The sequence below is a fragment of the Schistocerca nitens genome, chromosome 4, assembly GCF_023898315.1.
Source record: "Schistocerca nitens isolate TAMUIC-IGC-003100 chromosome 4, iqSchNite1.1, whole genome shotgun sequence".
NCBI classification, from domain to species: domain Eukaryota; kingdom Metazoa; phylum Arthropoda; class Insecta; order Orthoptera; family Acrididae; genus Schistocerca; species Schistocerca nitens.
Window position 1 is genome coordinate 49,810,236 of NC_064617.1, and position 12,487 is coordinate 49,822,722.

The following is a 12,487-nucleotide window of genomic DNA, read 5'->3' on the forward strand; positions in this document are numbered from 1 at the left end:
GAACTGGGGACCTATAAACGACGGAGAGGCTTCGTCCCCGCAGTAACCTTCAGTAGTTCACAGCCCCACAAGAGGCTACAACAGTCCGCTCATCCAACAGCCCCCAAACCGAACCCATGGTTATTGTGAGGTTCGCCCCCCAGTGGAAACCCTCGGAACGTGTCACACCAGACGAGTGTAACACCATATGTTTGCGTAGTAGAGTAATTACAGTGTATGCGAACGTGGAGCCAGTGTTTGCACAGCAATTGCCGACATGATGTAACTGAGGCAGAAAAGGAGAACCAGCCCACATTCGCCGAGGCAGTTGGAAAACCACCTTAAAAACCATCCACAGACTGGCCGGCACACCACACCTCAAGACGGGCGGATTCGTGCCGGGGACCGGCATGCCTTCCCGCTTGGGAAGCGGTGCGTTAGACCGCGCGGCTAGCAGGGTGAGGACTCCCCAACTTATTTCTTACAGAATGCTACTGCAATGACAATGCTACTGACAAAAATCACAGCGCCTGTCTCAGAAACTCTGTGGTGCAAGATACCTACTATTGAAGACAACTTTCTGAAAAATGTCCAAATAACAGGTATAAGGTGTTACACATCACCTGAAAATACAAAGGTCACATTAAATTCCTTCAATACCAAAAATAAACTGGAAACCATACACTGTTAAAGAGATTCAAAGAGATAACGATAATGAGTTGTGCAGAACGAATGAGAGAGAATGGGCAAATGGGAGTGGATGAGAATGAGCGGCGAACAGTGATGGAATAGTGAATGTGAGAGAGTTACAGTTGGGAGAGATTATGGAAGTGGGAGGTGAGTTGCATGTAAAAAGAGAGCGAATATGTTCACATGCCAAAAGTTTTGGGATTATTTTGAAAGCTGGTCATGAAGGCAGAGTGAATCAGCTTGTACTACACTCTCGAATCAGAGTCTTTTACACAGAAGTATACACGCCATTTTTGTACTCCGACGGGAGCATTATTCCGCCGGTTTATCATATACTCCTGCGGTGACTAACTATCTGTCAGACGGATTGCCAAAAAAAAAAAAAAAAAAAAAAAAAAAAAAAGACCTCGCCCTTGAGCGTACTGCATTTTTATTTTCTGGCAATATATTTCATGCACATTAAGATAGGCAAACCAAGTCATATCATCTTTGCCGAGTGTGGATGTTCTAAGCAGGGTTACCTGCCTTGAATTGTATTACATATTTTTTGGGCGTTTTATTTTGCGCACCCGGTATGCGTTTCGAGTTTGGTTAGTACTGAGCTAAGCACCATGCAGTAATTAACAGCAAATAAATAGCTTTTGTCCGTGTGGTAGACGAGAGTAAAGTGTACCTCGCCAGTCTGGGAGTGATATAGGTCAGTAGTTTGAGCTGTGAATCCGTCCTCACACACGACGAGGCAACTAAAGTTGAACTGGACGTGGGAGGGACATGCGGTCTCACGAGAGACAACGCGTCGTCGAAACACGGGACGAGCAGATTAAGTTGATTTGACCCCTCAGTGCTCTCCAGCGGCCTTTATAATTTTTAAGCTAAAGAAAGCCGACAAAGTTTCTTCACGAAAATTGACGCGCGTTAACTTTATTAGCGATTGTCGCGGAAGAGATTCTGCACACTTCGGTGGCTTGAACAGCGAATTATTGGTAAAAGAAGAATATAGAATGTTGTACAACGGTCTGAGGTACATTCTAGTGGAAATTACTCGTTAGTTCAATTGAATTTACACCAATTTTCGGTTTTAAATCGCATATAGTTAAGGTATAGCGTCTAATGTCATTTTGCTGAGGCATAATATCCGTATTCTCAATGTTGCATTGACTAGTAAATAACTCTGAAATAACGTACTTCATCACACAGATTAGAATATCGAGATCCGTTTCGTAATTCCATTCGAATGGAAGAGGAAGTTTTTTCGAAGGTGCCCATCACCACAGAAACAGATAGACTATTTAAGGCTTACAGTAACTTTCGTAATGGCAACAACTTCCAGCCTGTAACTTTTGCTTACTTTCTGACATAGACTGGCATTCACGTCAAGATCTCAGACCACTGGGATAACATTCCAATTGTTCCTTTGGAACAAGAGTCGCAGGAAATCCTTTATTTATAATATATAACATCGGCTTTTGCGGTAATACTTCTATTAAATGAATAACAAAGACCCAGAACCTTTTACAAAAGAAAAGGTGAAAACAATGAGAACGACATGGACACGACCCTTTCACCTTTGTTATCACAGGCTGTAGGCCACATTACTACCAACTGGGCTATAGTTTCAACGTATGGCCCCCTACATCTCCGTAGCTGACGCACTATATAAAGGCTCTATCTACGGTATAAATGTCATTATCTGATATTTAACATGCAAACTGTATCAGAAAGATCCGATTTAGATAATTCATCATTGTGCGTGACATTGAAACTGTACACTTTTATAGCACACAAGTTACAGCACTATCAACATCAACTAAATGAAGCCATTACCTTCCGATATGAATTATGAAGCGCGTAACTTCGTACTGTTTTTGTTTCCCACAATGGTATTCCGGTTGCCATGGGTTTGTTTATCGATGGTCATTTCTTATGTCAGCTCATTGCTGCTGTTTCAGTTTACATATTGTTATTTTCTTATTTGGAAATAGTGAGTGGACCCGTGGAAGCTAGAAAATGGAGTTCCAACAGGAGAAACCGGAACATTTCCAATATATATTCGTCTGTTTGACTTCAATAGAGGGGTGACAGCCAGAAACATTTGCGCCATGTATGGGGATAATGCTACTGGACAGAGCATGGCAACAAAGTAGTTTTCTCTTTTTAAGAAGGATCGTTTTATCATTAGTGGCTTTTCACGTTCAGGAAGATATTCGGAATTAGATGCAGATTTCTTTAAACGTAGTAATCCACAAATGCCCACGTCAATGTAATCGAGAACTGGCAAATGAGGTCAACTGTGGTCATTTCACCATCGTTCGACATTTGCAAGTTATTGGTACGGTTCAAAAATGGGGTGTAGGCTTACCGCATGCTCTAAGGCAAAATCACAAAATTCAGCGGGAGGTCAGACGAACATGTCTGCTTGCTCATCAACACCGATCATTCCTATGCTGTATCGTTACTGTTGATGAGAAGTAGTGTCTTTACGCTAACGTAAGGAAAAGAAAGGAATGGTTGCGTCCAAACAACGCAGCAACTGCTCTTAAAAAGACCTGCACACAACCGCCAAAGCTGATGTTATGCATCTGGTTCAACAGCGACTGTGTGATGTACTACAGATTGCTTCCACAAGGCGTAACCATAACCGCTGACATTCACTGTCAACACCTGAGACATGTCCAAACCCAGTCAGAGAACAATGACGGGAAGATTGAGTGAAGTGGTGCTACTCCACGATAACGATCGCCCACATTGGGTTGGGAAGTCATTCCAGACACATCTTCTTCACCTGATCTTAAACCCTCAGATTTTCATCTTTTCCGCTCTCTGTCAAACAGCCTTCAAGGAACTTCCTTTCCGGATGAAAACGCGCTCCGAAAAAGGCTCAACGAGTTCTTCGCCCCAAAACAACGTTTCCACAGAAGGTATTATTGATGACTAAAGTCTCTGTTATGTGTTTCCGTTGAAACGTATGGGGAAACGCTACGAACTTAGGCACCAACCAGTCTCGGTTTTCTGTCATTTTATTACAGCAAATCGTAGCTAAAGCGATGTATTTTCAAGAGATGCTCAATTTTCTGGTGCTTTGGAACAGTTTATGTTCGTATCACGTACTACTCGTATATGAGAGAGAAAGCCAACCATATACGATGTTTAACACCGTGCAATATGGCGGGTCTTAGATTCTGCCTGTAACGTAAAACGATGTAGTGTCTCATTGCCCCCGTTCCTTCCCTAGTAACATTCCAGATTGTTAATTTCACGCTCCACAGTGCAATGGTCGTGGAATTTCACGCTGTGACGTCACCAGCTCTTCGTCCACATGACTTCTGACGTCCCTTGAGAATACTGTTTTAGAGTGTCGTCCTTAAGGTCCGACGTTTATGCAGAAGGTGAGCAGCGAACCACTGAAGACCCTAGAACAGCTTTCTGTAACAGGTGGGGAACACTCTGTCGACTCGCGAGCTGATTGCCGCCGTCGCGGGCTCGCGCGCTCCTAAAACGCGTATCGATCGCGGGAACAATAGGCGGCGCGGCGGCGCGGCGGCGCGGGGGCGCGGCGGCGCGGCGGCCCTGGAGGACGCATTGTGCCCTGACGCGGCTAATGAGCCGGCAGACGCCGTAATTGGCTGCAGCGGGGAGGCGGAGAGGCGCGCCGTAACGAGTGTGCAGGGCCCGGCTTACAGCAACAGCGGAGCGGCGACACGCCGAGGCGCCGGCCGCCTCGAGCGCTTCCCCGTCCAGGGGAACGCCGCTCCGTGACCTCTCCATGGGGCGATCCTCGACAGCAGTTCGGGTGCGAGAGACCTTGCGGCAAGGGTGCGGTTCCTCCTGGTACGAAAACTCTCGATGACGTTACGATCGACAACGCGGTGACCCGTTCAACTTTGCAGTAGAGGTTCTAGCAACAAGAGAGATCCCGGCGGAGGTTCGAGTCCTCCCTCGGGCATGGGTGTCTGTGTGTGTTCTTAGGATTATTTAGGTTAAGTAGTGTGTAAGCTTAGGGACTGATGACCTTAGCAGGTAAGTCCCATAAGATTTCACACACATATACACAATAAGAGAGACATTTATTTACATATTCCTCATCATAAGCGGTATTCGGACAATACACTGACAAGGGAACCTCCCCATCACACACACCCTCAGATTTAGTTATAATTTGGCACAGTGGATAGGCCTCGTGAAACTGAACACAGATTAATCGAGAAAACAGGAAGAAGTTGCGTGGAACTATGAAAAAATAAGCAAAATATACAAACTGAGTAGTCCATGCGCAAGATAGGCAACATTTAGGATAATGTGAGCTCAGGAGCGCTGTGGTCCCGTGGTTAGCGTGCGCAGCTGCGGAACGAGAGGCCCTTGGTTCAAGTCTTCCCTCGAGTTAAAAGTTAAATTTTTTATATTCAGACAATTATCAGTGTTGAGGCACTCACACATAATCAGCTTCGCTCTTCAAAATTCCAGGACATGTTCAGATTTGCTTGGAGATATGCAGGATTTGACGGTCTACACACGGAAAAATTTGAAAACGTTAAAAACATATGTTTTGACAGAGCACAGAGAAAACTGTGCGACTGTGAAACTGTTACATTCATTTGTTGCAGTTTATGTGACACACTCTTATGTTTTCATCACTTTTTTGGAAGTGATTATCACATCCACAAGAAAACCTAAATCGGGCAAAGTAGAAGAATCTTTTTACCCATTCACCAAGTGTGCAAGTTAGGTGGGTCGACAAAAAATTCCTGTCATGTGACGCACATGACGTCACCAGTGTCGTGTAGAATATATCAGACGTGTTTTCCTGTGGAGGAATCGGTTGACCTATGACGTTGCGATCAAATGTTTTCGGTTCCTATTGGAGAGACACGTCCTTTCGTCTAATAATCTCACGGTTTTGCGGTGCGGTCGCAACACACAGACACTAAACTTATTACAGTGAACAGAGACGTCAATGAACGAACGGACAGATCATAACTTTGCAAAAATAAAGTAAGTAAACTTTCCGCTCGTGGGAAGACTTGAACCAAGGACCTCTCGCTCCGCAGCTTCTCACGCTAACCAAGGGTCCACGGCGCTCCGGTGCTCATATCATCCTTGATGTTGCCTATGTTGCCCATAGACTACTCAGTTTGTATATTTTGCTTATTTTTTCATAGTTCCACACAACTTCTTCCTGTTTTCTCGATTGATCTGTGTTCAGTTTTTCAACGCCTATCCACTGTGCCAAATTATAACTAAATCTGAGGGGGGTGCAATGGGGAGGTTCCCTTGTGAGGCGAGAAAAACGCAGTACCAAGAAGGGACTGCGAGACATAAACGAAAGTTGGTAGGCGTGCCTCTACACTTCAAAGACGATGTCTAAACGAATTTCCTGTCACTCGCATAAGAATGTCGCTAAGATAGCAGCTATGAGGATATAAATTAGGTTAAATACAAGCCTTAACGGTTACCTTTGAAATTGGACTTGATGTTAGTCAACAATGCTTTTAAGGCGACAACATTGTCAACGCCTCTCAGCGTTTGAACGGTCGTGTAATAGGGCGACGAGAAGCTGAAGTTCCTTCTGCGATAAAGACTTGACAAGAACATAGTCACTGTACGTGACTGCTGGCGGCGGTGGCCACGAGAATGTACGGTTGCGAGAAGACCGGGCTCTGGACGGCCACGTGGCACTACCGAGACGGAAGACCATGGCGTTCTTCGTATGGTTCTGGCGCATCGTACTGCATCTACAGCAGCAATCTGAGCAGCCGTTGGCGCCATAGTGACATAAGGAATTGTCACAAATCGGTTATTCATGGTCAGCTCCGAACCAGACACCCTGTAGCGTGCATTCCATTGATCCCAATCCAGCGCCGTTTGCGACGTCTGTGGTGACAAGAGAGACGTGACTGGAGTACATTGTGGAGACCTGTTGTGTTTCCTGATGAAAGCTGGCTCTCACTTTGTACCAGTGATTGCTTTTATGTTGACTTGAAGGAAGCCAGTTGAGATCGTGCTATCACCCTGTCTCCATGCTAGACACGCTGGACTTACACCTAGAGGTATGATCTTGGGTCCGATTTCGTGTGACAACGGGAGCAGCCTCGTGGTTATCCTACGAACTCTGACTGCAAATTTTTAAGTAAATTTGTTGCTTCGATGTGTTCTGGTCCCATTCATGAAGAGCATTGTTGCGGGCGCTTTCAAACAGCATAACTCTTGCTCGCATACCGCTGTTGTAACTCAATATGTTTTACAAAGTGTCGACGTGTTGCCTTAGTCTTCTGGATCACCAGATCAGTTTCCAATGGAGCATATGTGGCACAATTTCGACTTCATTCACAAGCAGCATTAACCATCGCTGTATTGACCCACCAAGTGAAACAGGCACGGAAACCCATCCCATAAACTAACATCCGGCACCTGTACAACACAGTGCATCCACGTTTGCGTCCTTGCATTCAAAATTCTGGCGGTTGCACTGGTTATTAATATGCCAGCATTTCACATTAGGAATGGCTTATCTTACGTTTGCATTAACCTGTGATACTGCAATGCCAATCATTTAAATATCTCACCTAGACAAATCTATTATCTAAATTACATGACGCTTCATTAGTTATTTTTTTATGTTGCGCTTTTGTTTCCATCAGTGTAGAAGAGCGGCCATAGAAAACTAGAACATTAAACCTGAAACTTGAAACCTATCTATTCTCTCCTCGATGTAAAGGAACTAAAGTGGCCGGCACAAAAGTAGGGCTTCAAGGTCATCTCGGTGTCTTACAGCATTGCCAGTTTTTTTATAGCGATAATTTCAAATGCTCCTAAAAATTAAAAAAAAAGTTTGAGCAACTCTATCTTTAGTCTAGAATATGATGGAGTACTTTCCAAAAGAAAATTCCCACTAGCTGTTACGAAAAAAAGGAAAACTAACGTTACAGGATATTTTGGAAGAAAATAATTCCTTACTTCAACCTGTGGTAGTAACAGAATCACTAATGTAATTGGACTGAAAAAAAAATTATATAAACATCCTCAAAGTTTACAGATGTATATGCTCCGTCTTTTATTTTGGAAACATAAAACGATTCTGATATAAAAAATTAAATACTATAAGAGGTGTGAAACTGTGCCGACTTCGTAGCGAAAACTGTAGTCGCTGACTAATTTTCGTTCTGTAGGACTGCGAAGAAACTTCCCGAGAGAAAGTTCTTAAGAAAACTACAGAATTATTTTCGGTAACATTTCAGACATCGTTATTGTATCGTATCACGTACAGAGGCAAGTTACATCCGCGATATTCCTTTTGCAACAGCGCGCGAGTCATTGTAAGCCGTGGCCAAGAACTTAATTCGGACGGCTCGCTTTAATATGACCGAGAATATTCCCTACTTCCCGAAAATATTTTACTGGCTGCTAATACGAATCCTTCGTCATTGGATCCATCACTCAAATCTCCAATATACGCCATGCAAAGATAATTGTAGTTATTTTGAAGCCAATATTTTCACTGAAGTCGAGCAAAATATTTGTTCGAAAGGTTTTGAGAAACTCAAGTTTTATCTAAATTTGCTGTAAACCTGTTATACTCAGCACGCAATACATGCTTGGTACACGAAAACCTCTATCTCACTAATTCAATATGCCTGTCATGTGCTATAAATATCTTCCATCATTACAGATTCCGAATTAGAAAACAAGTGGGCGGAGAAGACAATGCATTGAAGTGACTGGTCAGAATAATGAGTTTTATCACGGTTACTATCCTGTGTTTCTCTAGCCATCGGATACTATCCTCTGTCATACTAAACTAATACAATGGCATTATACCGGCAGTGATACGGTGGCAGACGTACTACTTGGTGTCCCATTTCGTTTGCCAGTTGATCCAATTCGCAAATCTTTTTGGCACCTACGATTTCTTGCTTGGACAGGAGTTCAGCCTTCTTTTCATCAACTGAAAATGAAACATTGTCTTTAACCACTCCATAATATCGGTTGGTAGGACATGTTTTGAGGCATCAAGGGATCACAAATTTAGCATTGGAGGGCAGCGTGGAGGGTAAAAATCGTAGAGGGAGACCAAGAGATGAATACACTAAGCAGATTCAGAAGGATGTAGGTTGCAGTAGGTACTGGGAGATGAAGAAGCTGTCACAGGATAGAGTAGCATGGAGAGCTGCATCAAACCAGTCTCAGGACTGAAGACCACAACAACAAAATATCTGCCTTACGCCAATTTGTACGCGGCAGCTTTCCTATCTGTAGGGCGTGGTAGCTGGCGTTATCCATCACGATAATTGACTCTTCTTCCAGCGCAGACAATTGTCGAATAAATCAATTTCTAAATTTTCATTTCTGAAAAGTAATCGGATTGGCAAGAACTTTCCCCACCAAGAAAAACAAGTTTGACCTCTGGTATGAAGCCTGTGGTTAATGAACCAGCGTGGCCGATGATTGACCGGCCGCCTCTACCAGCAGGCACTTTCAAACCGCCATTTCGTTTGGAGCCGTGCCATATATACTTACTGGTGTGGTTCTGAGAAACGCAAGTTTCATCCATGTGCACTACAGTCCTGGTGTCTTCAGCACGCAAGAAGTTTATTGTATGCAAATACTTCGATCTTGCTGTTGCAGTGTCTCTGTGTTCCATTAAGAATTTCCGTTCGTCATCATACTTCCTCAATCGGAAACCAAGGGAGCGGAGAAGACGAAGAACGGAGGTCTCTGAGCCAGAGTAATTAATTTTTTCATGGAAGTCACCCTTTTTTTTTTTTAGCCATTGGATACTCTCCACTGTCGTAATATCCAACGACTTCTTTGTTAAAATCGTAAAAGTCGGTTGATTTCCGTTCACGTGCGTATCCCTTTCTTGGAGAATAGAAACACTCATTCATGTCTGGAGATTCTGCCAATGACACAATTTGCTAATACGGCCTACAGTTGACTTGGACACACCACCCGCTTTAGCAGTAAGCTCATGAATTTGCCCAAAATTTAAGTTATTCCTCGCTTCTTCATTTTCGGGCAGATCAGTAAAAAACTTGAATACGTTCGATATGATAATCTTCCCCCCCCCCCCCCCATGAACCATGGACCTTGCCGTTGGTGGGGAGGCTTGCGTGCCTCAGCGATACAGATGGCCGTACCGTAGGTGCAACCACAACGGAGGGGTATCTGTTGAGAGGCCAGACAAACATGTGGTTCCTGAAGAGGGGCAGCAGCCTTTTCAGTAGTTGCAGGGGCAACAGTCTGGATGATTGACTGATCTGGCCTTGTAACATTAACCAAAACGGCCTTGCTGTGCTGGTACTGCGAACGGCTGAAAGCAAGGGGAAACTACGGCCGTATTTCTTCCCGAGGACATGCAGCTTTACTGTATGATTAAATGATGATGGCGTCCTCTTGGGTAAAATATTCCGGAGGTAAAATAGTCCCCCATTCGGATCTCCGGGCGGGGACTACTCAGGAGGACGCCGTTATCAGGAGAAAGAAAACTGGCGTTCTACGGATCGGAGCGTGGAATGTCAGATCCCTTAATCGGGCAGGTAGGTTAGAAAATTTAAAAAGGGAAATGGATAGGTTAAAGTTAGATATAGTGGGAATTAGTGAAGTTCGGTGGCAGGAGGAACAAGACTTTTGGTCAGGTGAATACAGGGTTATAAATACAAAATCAAATAGGGGTAATGCAGGAGTAGGTTTAATAATGAATAAAAAAATAGGAGTCCGGGTTAGCTACTACAAACAGCATAGTGAACGCATTATTGTGGCCAAGATAGACACGAAGCCCACGCCCACTACAGTAGTACAAGTTTATATGCCAACTAGCTCTGCAGATGGGGAAGAAATAGATGAAATGTATGACGAGATAAAAGAAATTATTCAGGCAGTGAAGGGTGACGAAAATTTAATAGTCATGGGTGACTGGAATTCGTCAGTAGGAAAAGGGAGAGAAGGAAACATAGTAGGTGAATATGGATTGGGCGGAAGAAATGAAAGAGGAAGCTGCCTTGTAGAATTTTGCACAGAGCATAACTTAATCATAACACTTGGTTCAAGAATCATAAAAAAAGGTTGTATACCTGGAAGAAACCTGGAGATACTTAAAGGTATCAGATAGATTATATAATGGTAAGACAGAGATTTAGGAACCAGGTTTTAAATTGTAAGACTTTTCCAGGGGCAGATGTGGATTCTGACCACATTCTATTGGTTATGAACTGCAGATTGAAACTGAAGAAACTGCAAAAAGGTGGGAATTTAAGGAGATGGGACCTGGATAAACTGAAAGTGCCAGAGGTTGTAGAGAGTTTCAGGGAGAGCATAAGGGATTAATTGACAGGAATGGGGGAAAGAAATACAGTAGAAGAAGAATGGGTAGCTCTGATGGATGAAGTAGTGAAGGCAGCAGAGGATCAAGTAGGTAAAAAGACGAGGGCTAATAGAAATCCTTGGGTAACAGAAGAAATATTGAATTTAATTGATGAAAGGAGAAAATATAAAAATGCAGTAAATGAAGCAGGCAAAAAGGAATACAAACGTCTGAAAAATGAGATCGACAGGAAGTGCAAAATGGCTAAGCAGGGATGGCTAGAGGACAAATGAAAGGATGTAGAGGCTTGTCTCACTAGGGGTAAGATAGATACTGCCTACAGGAAAATTAAAGAGACCTTTGGAGAGAAGAGAACCACTTGTATGAATATCAAGAGCTCAGATGGCAACCCAGTTCTAAGCAAAGAAGGGAAGGCAGAAGGGTGGAAGGAGTATATAGAGGGTTTATACAAGGGCAATGTACTTGAGGACAATATTATGGAAACGGAAGAGGATGTAGATGAAGACGAAATGGGAGATACGATACTGCGTGAAGAGTTTGACAGAGCACTGAAAGACCTGAGTCGAAACAAGGCCCCGGGAGTAGACAACATTCCATTAGAACTACTGATGGCCTTGGGAGAGCCAGTCATGACAAAACTCTACCATCTGGTGAGCAAGATGTATGAGACAGGCGAAATACCCTCAGACTTCAAGAAGAATATAATAATTCCAATACCAAAGAAAGCAGGTGTTGACAGATGTGAAAATTACCGAACTATCAGTTTAATAAGTCACAGCTGCAAAATACTAACGCGAATTCTGTACAGACGAATGGAAAAACTGGTAGAAGTGGACCTCGGGGAAGATCAGTTTGGATTCCGTAGAAATGTTGGAACACGTGAGGCAATACTAACCTTACGTCTTATCTTAGAAGAAAGATTAAGAAAAGGCAAACCTACGCTTCTAGCATTTGTAGACTTAGAGAAAGCTTCTGACAATGTTAACTGGAATACTCTCTTTCAAATTCTGAATGCGGCAGGGGTAAAATACAGGGAGCGAAAGGCTATTTACAATTTGTACAGAAACCAGATGGTAGTTATAAGAGTCGAGGGGCATGAAAGGGAAGCAGTGGTTGGGAAAGGAGTGAGACAGGGTTTTAGCCTCTCCCCGATGTTATTCAATCTGTATATTGAGAAAGCAGTAAAGGAAACAAAAGAAAAATTCGGAGTAGGTATTACAATTCATGGAGAAGAAGTAAAAACTTTGAGGTTCGCCGATGACATTGTAATTCTGTCAGAGACAGCAAAGGACTTGGAAGAGCTGTTGAACGGAATGGACAGTGTCTTGAAAGGAGGATATAAGATGAACATCAACAAAAGCAAAACGAGGATAATGGAATGTAGTCACATTAAATCGGGTGATGCTGAGGGAATTAGATTAGGAAATGAGACACTTAAAGTAGTAAAGGAGTTTTGTTATTTAGGGAGTAAAATAACTGATGATGGTCGAAGTAGAGAGGATA